At 39.3% G+C, this 15,359-nt stretch overlaps 1 protein-coding gene across 1 annotated transcript in view; it reads left to right on the forward strand.

Moving 5' to 3' along the window:
- Positions 1–15,359, forward strand: part of LOC133655441 (SH3 and multiple ankyrin repeat domains protein 1) — a 100,006-nt gene that overhangs the window by 19,370 nt on the left and 65,277 nt on the right. Inside the window, exon 3 of the mRNA XM_062055625.1 lies at positions 3,772–3,819. The gene's annotated coding sequence lies outside the window, so the exon portion shown is untranslated. The remainder of the gene's footprint in view (positions 1–3,771; positions 3,820–15,359) is intronic.

The following is a 15,359-nucleotide window of genomic DNA, read 5'->3' on the forward strand; positions in this document are numbered from 1 at the left end:
CTGCCTGTGTGTGTAGTTAGTATGTTCCAATAGCAGCAGAAGTGCACTTTTTGGAGAGCTGTATTATATTCAGTTTTGTGCCCAAGGGACTGATTTTATTTAACACTATATTATTATTTATACACCTATAGTCATCACAGAGACAGGTTGTTTTTGTGTTACTGTATATATTTGTTTTTCTGAAAAATCCCACTTAATATACTTTTGGTAACAACAGTCAATATTTATTTTTTTTATTTTTTTAGGATGTAACAGTCAATATTTATTTATTTATTTAATTAATTTTTTTTCTTATAAAATAAAAGTGAGCTTTTGTTAAACCAAATATTGTGTTTTTTTCCATATACAACAACCTATCTGGATTCGATAAGAGAATCAATAAGGAATCGGTTCGATAAGAGGATTCGATAATGGGCTCGAACTCGATAATTTCTTATCAAACATCATCCCTAGGTAGATGTTTAACCTTAACCCGTGTTTCGTACCAGAAATTTCCGACCAGGCTTCCTAACTTTGTGTCCGCCGCGTCTTCTCCTTCAGCTGAGAGCAAAACACGGTGAGCTGCATGGTCTCGCTATATCACCCGGGATGTTGTGTTCTGGTGAAAGTCAAGTAAAAATTAGATAGCTGGCAATGTTGGTAATAACGGCGATACTAACGGTATTATTTTTTTCAGTAACGAGTAATCTAATTAATTACTGTTCCAATCGTTGCAACGCTGTTGCCGTTACGAGAGTTTGGTTGAATGAAGTGCAAGGTTTCTGGTTTTGACCACACCTAACTGCCTGCAGGGAGAAGGGCTAGGAATGATGATGCCGTTGTAAACGCGCTGATGATGATTGGCTGGGTGGGCAGTCTCACTGCATGCCCTGACTGACAAACAACAAGACCCGAGTAGCATTCTCAAACTGCAAGTACCGGCACTACTTTTCGCTCATTGAAATTAAAGGCAGAAATGTTTATGTAACATGTACGCTATGTTAAGAAAAAGTGTTTATCCACATCTGCCTCAATCAACTTGAATTTCACCTCACAACAACACATGCCATCATGACACTTGTTGCTGGGCCAACCCCATGCCCAAATGCTGCCAATCTTTTAAATCAGATTCATCACATTTTGGTATTTGGATTAATCATGATTAACCACAGGTGATTACTGGCTTGCATTGTTAAAATAAGCTTAAGAAAAGACCCTAATATTTGTACACAAATGGAATTTTAATGTCAGAATGTAATCCGGGAACATTTTTAAACGTTTTACTTGAATGCATGTCATTTATTTGCCCAAAACTCGGTAACCGTTTTATCGAAAGTTTTTTCAGGCTGTATATTGGTATACAAGTGCAGAGAATTGCACTACTTAGAGGCCAAATGTTCCTCTGTGTCTAAGTTTACATTTTTGGTACCGTTTTGGATTTTTTACTTTTAATATTTAATGATGTTACTTTACAGAATATTTATTTTGTATTGCTTGTTTTTTTACGCCTATCATATGGCACACTGCAATCTATTGAGTTCAGATGAATGCCAAATGTTTTAAAGTACTGTATATAGTGTTTTTATCCTTCAGTCAGTTAATATATACATCTTTGATGTTAAAGATCTTATCGAACGTAATAGCGTATAACATAACGAAATAAAAAATAACGTCACAGTTACTTTTCTGAGTAACTAATAATTACTCTTACAACGAGGTAACTGAGTTACTAACTCTATTACTGTAGCTAATTACTTTTTAAAGGTAAGATGACCAACACTGATGGCTGGTGGCGATCACCGGTTTCCGTGGTAAGGAGGGCTTCATTTGCATCTGACAACTCCGCCTTTCCAAACTAACCGTTTTTGAACATCTTTAGAGCAAAATCTATGCAAAATTGTGACCAAAAAACCCTAATTACTGCTTATATGGACCAAAATGTGTTTTAAAAATAGAAAAAAAATCATGATATGACCCCCTTAGAATGTTCCTTTATGACTGTGTCAGTAAAATTGCATTTGTGTCAAAATATTGGGGACATTTTTAATTGATTAAATTAGGCAAGGCAAGTTTATTTACCGGTATTTAAAAAAATCATCAGAATTAAAATTAAAATCACAAAATAAGATCATTGTAAAAGCAATCATGATTCAAAATAGAATGAAATAACATAGTTGAATGCAGCTGAGATAGGCTCCAACACCCCCTGCATCCCCAAAAGGGACAAGCGGTAGAAAATGGATGGATGGAAATACTTTCAGTTGTCATATGCGCAATTAAATAAACGTGTTTTTAGCATTGATTTGAACATTGCCGATGTTGAGACCTGGCTTACATCTTCTGGAAGACTATTTCAGATTTTAAGGGCATTAAAGTTAACTAATCTAAATTATGCAAGCAATTATCTTGTAACGCTTGTTGCAGGTTGGCAATGATTGTTGTGATTCCAAAAAGGCAGGAGACGGCAAGAGGCAACTTGCAGGTAAAAAGTGATTTATTCTATGTACTGTAAAACAAAACCGAGTGCTGCTGGGAATAGCACAAAAGCATAGGGAGAGCTATGCACGACAAAACAAAAACTGAACAAGCTACAAAAATAAACAGAATACAGGACGAGCAAAAAGTGAGAAGCGTGACATGAGAATCAATGTTCTGACAACCAAAGACAGCACCCTCACAACTTAAATAGTCTTAATTGATAACAGAAAACAGGTGCGTGGATTAGTCCTCAGGGAAAGACATGAAGCGGTCACGGGAAAACTCCAACAAAGCAGGAAAAACCACCAAAGTAAAAGCGCAAGACAGAAAACTGAACAAAAAACTGAGAAACACCCACAAAACAAAACAAGGAATGGCCTGGCGTAACAGGTCTCAACACATATGTGAATAATCAAAACTCAGAAGTGTGATTTACCTGATTTAAAAAATGAATTGTTTGACAGCAGTAAAAAAAATACCGTCTTATATTTTGGTCAACAGTTTTTTTTTTACGTTACAGTACTGCTGCTCATTAAATTCCATTTCTGCATCAATGGTTATTGCCCTTTTCTATCGATATTTTTCTACACTAAAGAGACAAACTTGTAGAATTTATCGTGCCAAATGGGCAACTTGGGAACTTTTCTGCAACTTTACAGTTTTATTTTCTTTAAAAAACCTTGTGATGCTTTGGTATTGTGTTGCTGATCGTTAACATATTTAACATAAGCCCATAGCAACAACCGTTTTATTTTATTACCAAAAAAATAACGGCAAGAAAATAAGATGGTATGCAGTTTTCCGAAAATTTTTAAGACAGATATTAATGTAAAGTATTTACTGTAAGTGTGGGAACTAGGCAAATATTAAAAGGAAGTCATACTCACAAATGTATGCTGAGGGGTTTGATTGATAGAGTGGCTGAGCTAATGAGAGCAGTAATGAGAGTTAGATGGTGATGTGGCATCAGTACAAAGAGGAAGAAGAGAGACAACATGTACTATACTGGGGCACTGAAGAGGTGAAAGTGTGTGTGCGTGTGTGTGTGTGTGTGTGTGTGTGTGAGAGTGTGAGTGTGAGTGTGCGATAGGGTGGGGAAAAAGGAGAGACAGACTGCACAATACAGTAGCTCAGGCTGCCTCACAACGATGCACATTTACTGACTGGAAGGAAGGCTCGAGTGTGTGATTTTTGAGAGGGGGAAAAAAGATGAGAATTTGTTCTTGTTTTCCTTTATAATATGTTTAATCAACTGGATATTTGATACTTTTGTGATCACAGATTTTTTTCTGGCTTTTTTGTGGTTTCTCAAAGAGGTTCCTGGGGATACAAGAAACAGCCAGCTGAACTGCAAGCTGAAAGGTATTTATTTGTTACTACTCACTCATTGTTTGTTTAAAGTCATGTGCTTTGTGATAAACTGTGACTTTAAGGTCCAATGTAAACGGCTGTTTAAATTTCAAGTAGCAACAAAAAAAGTATGTTTCTGCTGCAATATGACGCGGGAGCAAAGTAGAATTTGTGACAGCAGAAGGGGGAAATGAGTCCTTTGGGGGCTCATTCACATGTTTTATGTAGGTGGGCAGGAGGAGCAAAGTGGGACACACTTTGAAAATGATCACAAAGAAAAGTCTTAATTGCATGTCATCCACCGACAACACTGATTATTTTCTTTCTTTGGTTTCTCAAACACAAATACTCCCTAATAATTATATCAAAGCCATGAAGCATATTGGTAAGGAGCACCCCTCTAAATCTGATGAGTTTGAACTTTCTGGCCATAATTAAACCCTATGGGATTTGTTAACCTGTTTCATGTGCATACACATTGCATTAATGTGCATCACAAAGCATTACACGGATGGAAACACATGGGGGAAAAAAGGGCTAATTATTGCTCTGAAAGGCAATTCATACATCTGCATTGTGTATTGTGTTAAACTGGAAATGAGAATAAATAATTATTTTTGCTACAAATGTGGCAAAGTAGATACAAATGGGAGTACTGGGGGCCAGGTGGATACGCGAGGGAGTATTGGGGCCACATTGAAACGACCTACAACAGCTGAGGGTTTTGGTTCTTATTTCCTGTGTGCACTCTTATTTTCTCAGTTAGACTTCCTGTTTTTCATGTTTGGTGCAAACTTCACCTTTTGCCTGATTGCTAATCAGAAGGGTTCTTATGCCATCTTCATCAGGTTTATCGATTTTTTGCTTGTGTGCAGCATATGCTCTTTTGCTATCGACTGTTTGGACACCTATTTTCATAATTAAAATTATTTTTACCTGCATGTTGCTGTATATCTCTGCACCCTGGGGTCAAACCATAAGTCACCATGCCAGTACAGTAATGTTAAAAAAAGTTGTATTGTTGCAAGAAAAAAGTTGTGGTATTACAATAATAAAGTAGCCTCACAAGAACAAAGTGATATGTTTTGAGAATAAAACGTACTACTATAATCAAGTGTTTTTTGGGAGGAAGGAAGTGGGTATTACAAAAATATATATATTTTTTGATTAAATGTGTTTTTAGTAAAAATAAAATAATAATTTTGTAGAAAAAAAAGCCATATTCGAATGTGTTATTGTTTTTTTTATTTTACGAATGGTCTCTTAATATTACGAGAACAAAGTTGCATTTTGTTGGTGAAAAAATTACACTATAAAAAAAAAATATAAGTCGCTACATTTTTCCCAAAAAAATACAAAAAGTGCGGCTAATCTATGAATTTTTCTTCGACAACTGCTAAATTATGAAATGGATTCAGAAATCATACAATGTACTAAAATCATACACTTTAAGAAACTGTTTAAACTCAAAGTGTATACCAAGTACAAGGAAGAAGAACCTCAATAAACATCTTCAACCTTATAAGAAAAAGTCTGAGGCACTCTTGAGGGTAAAGATTAAAACGCCTTTATTAGTACTTGGCTAGTCTAGTAAAAACATGCCTCTGCGTTTCAGCCTGAAAGCCCTTCGTCAGGGCATCTTGAACCTTATTAAAAAGGCCAAAAACATATTCATTTTACAAAGGATAAAAAAAGAAATCTATGACTTTTCTAGTTTGTTTAATCAGCTGTTTTACTGACATTTTACAGGCTACAATTGGAAACAATTAAGGTATGTAAATAAATATTTACAAAATCTCTCTATGTAAAATATCTCATATTTTAATATACCGGTATACACAGTATCTGTGGCTTAGACTCCGGTGCGGCTAATAGGTGAAAAAAATGTAAAAAAATTCCTAAATTTAGTGGGTCCGGTTTCTATGCTTGTGTGATTTATAGTCCGAAAAATACAGTATGACAATAAATGAAGTGATAATTATTGTGAAAAAAAATCATAATGATAGAAAAAATATTTTTTTGTGAAAAAACTTAGATTATTATGAAAGTTTACTTTTTTGCATAAATTCCTTAATAAATGTTAAAAACATATATCAAGGCTTTCCTATAATCAAATTGTATATAAAAAGTGACTTAATTCAAGTCAAATTTTGATTTTTCTTTTACTATTATGTAACTTTAAAGTTCCTTATTAGTTCTCATCTTAATGTAGCTTCACTTCTATCTACAGTTGCTGTTTGTATGTATATTGTACAGTATACCTCTGTTCTAAAAAAATTAGAGCTTTACACTTAAATGCTCTCCTATTTTGACTTTGTCTTTATTCTATTTCTTTGTTTTTGAATAGTAATGTTTCGTTTCTGTGTGGCCCTAATACCCTTTGGTACAAACAATCATACATGTGTGCAAACAAACGTGTGTTGCATTACTTGTGCTTGAGTTGCATCACTGTATTTCACAATCTACTGTAATTGCCTTTGCACATCCTCCTAAAACCGACTCCTAACAGTGATAATGCACAATAAGCAAAATTGGTAAGGAAAGCAATTTTTTTCTCTGATTTGGGATTTATATGGAAAGAAAATAAACTAAAAAAAACCCAAACAGGACCATTTAAAGCGGACTGTGCCCACTAAGATTAATGGCCACCTCACACAGAGAACAATTGATCAAAATGCTGACTTTATCAATGAAAGAGAAAGCTGGCTGAATTTACATACCGTACGTGGCTCATGCCAAAAAACTAGGATTAGGACACAATTGTGCTGCAAATGATTTGGATGTCTGAGAGTCAGAACATGTCCAGCAGCATTGTGTGGCTGTAATGCACTTCCTCTCTGGCCAGTTTTGGTCGGTACAACAGGAGTAGCTAGGGTCAATAAACTTGCTGTCCAGTGCAGCAGATGTGACATGCTGTGCTGGGTGGAATAGTAATGCTTTCGGAAATGGAAGACAGACACGCTGAAAGAATATTTCCAGTGACAGCTAACTGCTGTGGAAGAGTACAACTCGCCTCCTATTAGCTGCAACCTGCAGCCCGTGAAGCAGAAATGCAAAATTCACGCCAAGATGCTCCCACACTCACTCTCACGGGGGGATTAAAGTGGGCTACAGCTGGATGGAGCTACTAAGGAGCACTATCAGAGGAAAACACCCATTCACAGATAGAGAATACCTTTGTGGAAATGTTCACATTGAAAAACAAGGATTATCCTCCAATATGATTTTTAATGAACTTCTAAACGCCTCATTGTTGGGTGCTTGTTAAAAAGCAAAGCAGACAGAGCTGCTTGCGCTGCCTCTATCACATACAGGCTGAGTCCCCCCAGGGAGATCTGTCAGCCATAAAAACACATCCTGCAAACCGCAACACATCCACCACAATAGAAGCCGACAAGCTATAGCTTTACTTTTTGCTGACACTATTTGGACACAAAACTGCTGGTAAACTAAGCAACACATTTCAAAAGTATACCAGTCTTAAGAAATGTGAGGATGTTCAAAAGGGCGGAAAAAAACCCTGCAGCATGATTGTGTGGTTGTTAAAGCAATAAATGCTATGATTTATATCACAAATATGTTTCATTGGAAGCAGGTGATAATTGGAGAGAGGCTGTTGTTTCTTACATGTAGAACTATTTTACAGCTTATTTTTTTAAACTTTAGTAATGATTTGGAGTGCTTGAGACAGTGAGGGAGATCACAGTTCTCTTTGACCACATGGTCGTTCGTTCATTAGCTGCACAACATAGCAACAGAACCAACGTTGTGAAAGCAGTAAAGAGCAAATACGCTTTAAAGGCCTACTGAAACCCACTACTACCGACCACGCAGTCTGATAGTTTATATATCAATGATGAAATCTTAACATTGCAACACATGCCAATACGGCCGGGTTAACTTATAAAGTGCAATTTAAAATTTCCAACTAAACTTCCGGTTGAAAACGTCTATATATGATGACGTATGCGCGTGACGTCAATCGTTGAAACGGAAGTATTGGTACCCCATTGAATCCAATACAAAAAAGCTCTGTTTTCATCTCAAAATTCCACAGTATTCTGGACATCTGTTTTGGTGAATCTTTTGCAATTTGTTTAATCAACAATGAAAACTGCAAAGAAGAAAGTTGTAGGTGGGATCAGTGTATTAGCGGCTGGCTGTAGCAACACAACCAGGAGGACTTTGACTTGGATAACAGACGCGCTAGCCGACGCTAGCCGCCGACCGCACGGATGATCGGGTGAAGTCCTTCGTCCTTCCATCGATCGCTGGAACGCAGGTGAGCACGGGTGTGGATGAGCAGATGAGGGCTGGCTGGCGTAGGTGGAGCGCTAATATTTTTATCATAGCTCTGTGAGGTCCCGTTGCAAAGTTAGCTTCAATGGCGTCGTTAGCAACAGCATTTTTAAGCTTCACCAAGCTGGGAACTATTAACCGTGTAGTTACATGTCCATGGTTTAATAGTATTGTTGATCTTCTGTCTATCCTTCCAGTCAGGGATGTCCCGATCTGATATTGATATCGGAAATCAGTCCGATATTAGCCAAAAAAGTGAATATCGGATTTTATCGGACTGAATCTAAAAACTCCGATATAAGCGCTCCGATATAAGCTGTCCATTTTCCGCTGCAGCACGTCTATAATAGGTGACTCTGGTTTGATCACACTCCAACACAGTAGGTAGCGGCAATGCCCCTTAATTAACGTTGGTGCCGGCTGCGGAAGAAGAGCGTCTCTGATCCAGCATGCACAGCCCACGTGATCACAACAACGACAACGCGTGTGCTTGCAACAAAGTGTAGTGATGTCGGCTGCGTGGAAGTATTTTAACGTAAACTCGGACAAAGACGTTGCCGCTAAATGCAACATTTGTCAGGCGCAAGTGTCCCGTGGAGGGACAGAACCGGGAAGGTTCAATACAAGCAACCTCATCGCGCATTTGAAAAAACACCACAAAAAAGAACATGAGGATTTTCGCGAGAGCAGCAAGGCGAAGCAACCTCTGGCTCGCTTCAGCAACCCACACTGGCCGAAAGCTTTGCAAGACGTGACAAACTACCACGGGACAGCAAAAAGGCAATGGCCATAACAGAAAAGATAGCCCAGTTTATTGTGCTTGATGACCAGCCCCTGTCGGTGGTGAGTAATGTCGGGTTTAAACGCTTAATGTAACACCTCGAACCTCGCTACATTATTCCTAGCCGCCGCTAAATTGTAGACAAAACTATACCCCAGATGCACGAAGAGGTTAAAAGTGTATTGCCGCACAGCATGCCGAAATGCTTATCTTCTTAAAAAAAAAATCTCCACATTATGCTCGGACTGCAGAAAGTGGAGAAGGAGGAGTAGTAGTAAGGGTAGTCAGCACTGACTGATTAATATTTGTTTTATGCTCTTGTTATTAGAGTGATATGTTTATTGTGTTTACACTATTCTTCAGTGATGACTAAGAGTAATTACTACATTGTTTTGGGCACAGTCAGTCAGTGAAACTGGAGCTGTGAACTCTTAACTTAGAGCAGTTGGACAGTGGACAATATTGTGTTGTTTTTGTTGTTTTTGTCGTTTTTGTCCCTGCCCACAGTTGTTTCCAACATATGCTGACAGTAAAAAAATAACTGAAGTGAACTTGAATTGTTTGCACTTTAAAACGTTTTTGTTTTTTTTAATTGGATTTATTTAGGTTATTTTTCAGGGTCCTCTAATTTATTTTTAATTTATTCTATTCAATTGTATAATTATGTTCGTGTTAGTGGTTATTTTGCACTTTAAATATAACATTTTGTTTTTATTGGATTTGTTGAGGTAATACTCTTATGTTGAAGGTTACAATTTATGTAACCAATTGGTTAATAATAAATGGGTCAGTTTTTCCTATACCTACTCTTGCTGACTATTGTTTTCTGTTTTAACACTACAACATCAGTAACAGTAACATCACTTTATCCAGCCTTTTCTAACATTCCACACAACAAAATAAGTAATAAATATATGTATGATTCGTGCCTATATCGTATCGTATTGATATCGGTATCGGCCAATACTCAAGGCTACAATATCGGTATCGTATCGGAAGTGAAAAAGTTGTATCGGGACATCCCTATTTCTATCTGCATTTGAGCCCGATGCTATCACGTTAGCTCAGTAGCTAAAGAGCTTCGCCGATGTATTGTTGTGGAGATAAAAGTCACTGTGAATGTCCGTTTCGCGTTCTCGACTCTCATTTTCAAGAGGATATAGTATCCGAGGTGGTTTAAAATACAAATCCGTGATCCACAATAGAAAAAAGAGAAAGTGTGGAATCCAATGAACCCTTGTACCTAAGTTACGGTCAGAGAGAAAATAGATACGTCCTGCACTGCACTCTAGTCCTTCACTCTCACGTTCCTCATCCACAAATCTTTCATCCTCGCTCAAATTAATGGGGTAATCGTCGCTTTCTCGGTCCGAATCTCTCTCGCTGCTGGTGTAAACAATGGGAAAATGTGAGGAGTCCTTCCTCCGGTGACGTCACGCTACTTCCGGTATAGGCAAGGCTTTTTTTTAATCAGCGACCAAAAGTTGCGACCTTTATCGTCGCCGTTCTCTACTAAATCCTTTCAGCAAAAATATGGCAATATCGCGAAATGGTCAAGTATGACACATTGAATGGATATGCTATCCCCGTTTAAAAAAAAAAAATCATTTCAGTAGGCCTTTAATACTAATGATGCATATATGCAAGTGTGACAGACTCGGACTCTAGTGTAAACGCGCACAGTTGTGGCCCCAATGTGGCCTCGACGTCACTTGCATGTGCAGTTCGATAAAGTGAAAACAAAGGAAGTTGACGGGATTCCATAAATGAACAAGGAGGTCGGGACTACATGAGAACACATGGACGCCAAAGATCAGTATGTTAGTGGGTTTGTGCTGTGGCTATTGTGCTGAGGAAGTAGGCAGATGATGTAAAACAACTTCAGGGGAAGGAAGAAGAAAATGGTTAAAAAGAAAAGAGGCGCATATGAATGAAGTAGCTGGACCAAAGATGACGTAAAAGTCGTTTAGACTGCAGTCACATTTGAAAAGATCCGATTCCAAACGGATTTGGACGACCTCATGATGTGGCCCAAATCTGATGCGAAAATATTAGATTTGAAGCACTTTGGAGCGTTTAGACGAGCAAAAAATATCTAAATTAGGTCACTTGAGGGCAAAAAAAATCACATTTGGTGTAAACCGAGCCTTACATGCTTGGAACAAAATGCTTACTGAGGGCCTGGTACCAGCAGGCCATAAGTGATAGTGCAAATAAATAAGAATAGTTTAGCATTAGCAAACATTTTAGAACAACACAAAACATCTGAGTAGTGCAACCATCAATCCATTGAATTTTCTACCGCTTATCCCCTGCTGGAGCCTATCCCAGCTACAATTGGGCGGAAGGCAGGGTACACCCTGGACAAGTCGGTAGTGCAACCAACCAACATTTTAAAGAACTTGCAGATGTAGCTAAAGCTGCTGACTGCTGACCACTCATGATACTTCAAATGCAGCTACTGCCACCTTGTGGATAAACTATCAAAGGGTGTCTATGGATGTTCTCATTCATCCAGGTCAATGAATTCTCGGCATTCAATCAATCGCAACTGGAATGTTCTGTTTGTTTTAGAAGAGTAGACTAGATCTACGTCCAAGACTAGAGCTGACCAACCTAACTGATAGGATGAAGCCTACTTGGATGAGAGGCTAGACGTCTTCTTAGAAAAACGGAACAGTCCAGTTAGAATGGATTGAATGCCCTGAGAATTATCAGGAGGTTGCTTACAGCCACAGTTGTCAATGTTGTCAATGCCAAAGCAATTTTGTTGTCTCAAGGCTATTTAGAAACTCCGGCGGTTATTTGCTTTTGTAAACCACACACTGCTTTGAATAGAGGTGTTCATATAGAAGAGCATTTACTGTAGCCGTATAAATGTTATTTCATAAATACCAAATAAGTGTCAAAAAGGTAATTTTTTTCTAAAAAAACAAACAAACAGGTTATTAAAACAAAAACGAGGGGTTGTCTTGTATCCAGGTCCGTCTTTTATTTGGGTCTACACATTATAATAAGATTATTAGATAAGATATTTGTCCCACATTGAGGAATTTTCAAGGTTGCAATGTAATATTTACATACAGTATAAACATCTCATTGGATTGGTTCGCACCCGAGTGTTAAGCGACTGGGATGGGAATCAGCACCTCCAAGTCCGAGTCCATGGTTCTCACCTGGAAAAGGGTGGAGTGCCATCTCTGGGTTGGGGAGGAGATCTTTCCCCAAGTGGAGGAGTTAAAGTACCTCGGAGTCTTGTTCACGAGTGAGGGAAGAGTGGATCGTGAGATCGACAGGCGGATCGGTGCGGCGTCTTCAGTAAGTAATGTGGACGCTGTATTAATCCGTTGTGGTGAAGAAAGAGCTGAGCCGGAAGGCAAAGCTCTCAATTTACCAGTCGATCTACGTTCCCATCCTCACCTATGGTCATGAGCTTTGGGTTATGACCAAAAGGACAAGATCACGGGTACAAGTGGCCGAAATGAGTTACCTCCGCAGGATGGCGGGGCTCTCCCTTAGAGATAGGGTGAGAAGCTCTGCCATCCGGGAGGAGCTCAAAGTAAAGCCGCTGCTCCTCCACATCGAGAGGAGCCAGATGAGGTGGTTCGGGCATCTGGTCAGGATGTCACTCGAACGCCTCCCTAGGGAGGTGTTTCGGGCACTTCCGACCGGTAGGAGGCCAAGGGGAAGACCCAGAACACGTTGGGAAGACTGTCTCCCGGCTGGCCTGGGAACGCCTCGGGATCCCCCGGGAGTAGCTGGACGAAGTGGCTGGGGAGAGGGAAGTCTGGGCTTCCCTGCTTAGGCTGCTGCCCCCACGACCTGACCTCGGATAAGCAGAAGAAGTTGAATGGATGGATAAACAGGATAAAGTACAGACAGGACAAAAAGTAAACATGACAAGTTGTTACGTACAGCGGGGGAAGGAGGCGACACCACAAGTAGGATCAGGTTAACAGGTTTATTGCAACCTTTGATGAGTGTGTGGGAGGTGGATGCTACTCTAAGTGTTTGGTGCAAGACGATGTGTAAAATTAATAATGTAAATGTTACCAGGGTTTGTTGTAAGTGCGTGTTGGATGAATCCTTCGTCAGTCCAGAGGGGCGAGGCAAAGAGGTAGTCCATGGGCAGGCAAGCGGTCGGGGGCTGGAGAGAAGCAACGAGGTCCGTGTCCAAGCAGGGGTCGAGGATTGAGGGAGGCAGTCCAAAATCCAGAGAGAAGTCGAGATACACAACTCAATCACGGGGAACAGGAAGGACACTGCGGGAAGCACAAAGGACTTGAGACACGGGAACAAGGAAGTAATAAGGAGAGAGCAAGTACTCGGGAGGGGAAGCCAGAGACAGGATGCTTACTGCAAAGAGTGAACTATGTTCCGGCGTAGGCTCCATGGGTCCGCTGGCCTTTATGCTGCTAGTCGTGATTAGTCCCAGGTGTGCTCATTGATAATTGCCTGCAGCTTCGCCGTTGTGTGGGCGTGAGGCGCCCAGCGTGAGCAGGGGCGTGTCCTGGCATGCTGCCAACTGAGGGGCTGGCAGAACTTGCTGCCGATGAAAGGCGGGTTCGAGTAACAGTAAAAATAGGAAAGTAACAAAATAATAAGTAATACACTCATACACACCTTGTACAAAGTGTACACATATTTACAGTATTTACAATTGGGTTTTATAAGGTCCTATATGGCCGGGGGCACAATATTTGTCTACTACTACTGCTACTACTTTTACTTTGTATATAGCGTAGTTTTAAAGCAACTCTGTTACTATTAGGGGTGTCCGGATACAACCTTTTCACTTCTGATACAATGCCGATAGTTCCAAGTAGCCTATAGCCTACCATGTTTACCTTTTTGTAAATTACTAAAATGCAAGAAAAGATCAACCTTCTGTGTTTATTGGAGGACATTTAGATGTTAATCGGCTAGCCGGCTTTGCACAAGTAAACGCACTGCAGTACTGCTTGTATCGGAGCTTATATCTAACATATATGCAAGCCGATATACAGTAATTCGATTTTAGCTTTTTTGCTGATACGGGACCAATATCCGCTATCAATAACGGATTAGGACACCCCTAGTTACTACATTTTGTCCTATTACAAATATGGGTTTTTCAGTGTTACAGCACAGTAATATAGTGAAAATACTGCTGTAGTGCTAAGTTGTCAACGTGTTTTCTTACTTGTGTTAGTTAGATTCAACTTTCTCTCCCTCAACATAGTGCCCAATTTAACTTTTTTTTCTCTTTATTCAAGGTAATGGAAGCTTTTAGGTGAGGAGAATAAGTATGTGATAAGTATAGTAGACACCGCCTTGCTTTGTATAACATTACATTACATTCCATGGTAGGTGCGCTAACTGTAATGGGCCCTGACAGGCGCTGTGCCATGGTCCTTGCGCTGGCGGCCATATCTAACAGCATTCATTTAGCGTCGTGTTGACTTTTGCCTCTGTGTTACGTTTACATGAGTGGACGTGTAAGGTAAGTGAATTTGTCACTGTGGGACTGTTTATTGTAAATTTGTGTATAATTTTGTTGTGGCTGTTAATCCACCCAAAACAGAAGCCTAAAAGGGAAACTGCACCTTTTTTGGAATTTTGTTTATCATTCACAATTCTAATGTGAGACAAGCACACATATGTTTTTCTTTTTTGTATTCATTCTAACTCGTAAATATGTATATATGTAATGTAATAAGAGGCACTTTCAAAATAACATTTTGGTATTTTGATCGTTTTAAGCATACAGATTTCACAGACGCATCACAATGTTTGCTATTTTCTTCAACAACTACTACTAATCATGGCAGACTTCATGAGAGACGACTACTTAGGGACAATTGATGACCCGTAATCTTATATTTTTGAGCCTGAATATACGTAGAAGGATCTACAAGTTTTAAAAGCTGTGTGCTAAACACATTAAGCTTCAGACTATGTTTACACTGCAGGCCAAAGTGGCCCAGATTAGATTTTTTTTAAATCAGATTTTTTTCCCAGCTGACTGTTTGTACTACAAGTAAATTTGATTTTTTTATCAGACTTCACTTTACACTGCAGACCCCAATGTGGCCCAAATGTCGCCTCGATGTCACTTGCATGCGCAGTTTGATAAATTTAAACAAAGGACGTTAATCTGTTGGAGTGAGCTACTCTTGTAGATTAAGAGATGACTTGTCACTATCGCATCAAGTGACTATTTTATTATATATTTGATATCTAAATCGGCGTTTCAAAACTTAATCTGTCATTTTTTCATGCGGCAGCAGTGTAAATCGATAGACATCACTGGTAGCTTTTTTCGATAAAGCGGCTCATTTAGCAGAACACCGAATTCGATAAATGAACAAGGAAGTCACTACTAAACATGGACACCACAGATCAGCGTGTTAGTGGGTTTGTGCCATGGCTGTTGTGTAGAGGAAGTAAGCAGATGATGGAAAACAACGCAGGAGGAGGAAGGAGAGAACTG

Source organism: Entelurus aequoreus, linkage group LG08, assembly GCF_033978785.1.
Source record: "Entelurus aequoreus isolate RoL-2023_Sb linkage group LG08, RoL_Eaeq_v1.1, whole genome shotgun sequence".
In the NCBI taxonomy this organism is placed as follows: domain Eukaryota; kingdom Metazoa; phylum Chordata; class Actinopteri; order Syngnathiformes; family Syngnathidae; genus Entelurus; species Entelurus aequoreus.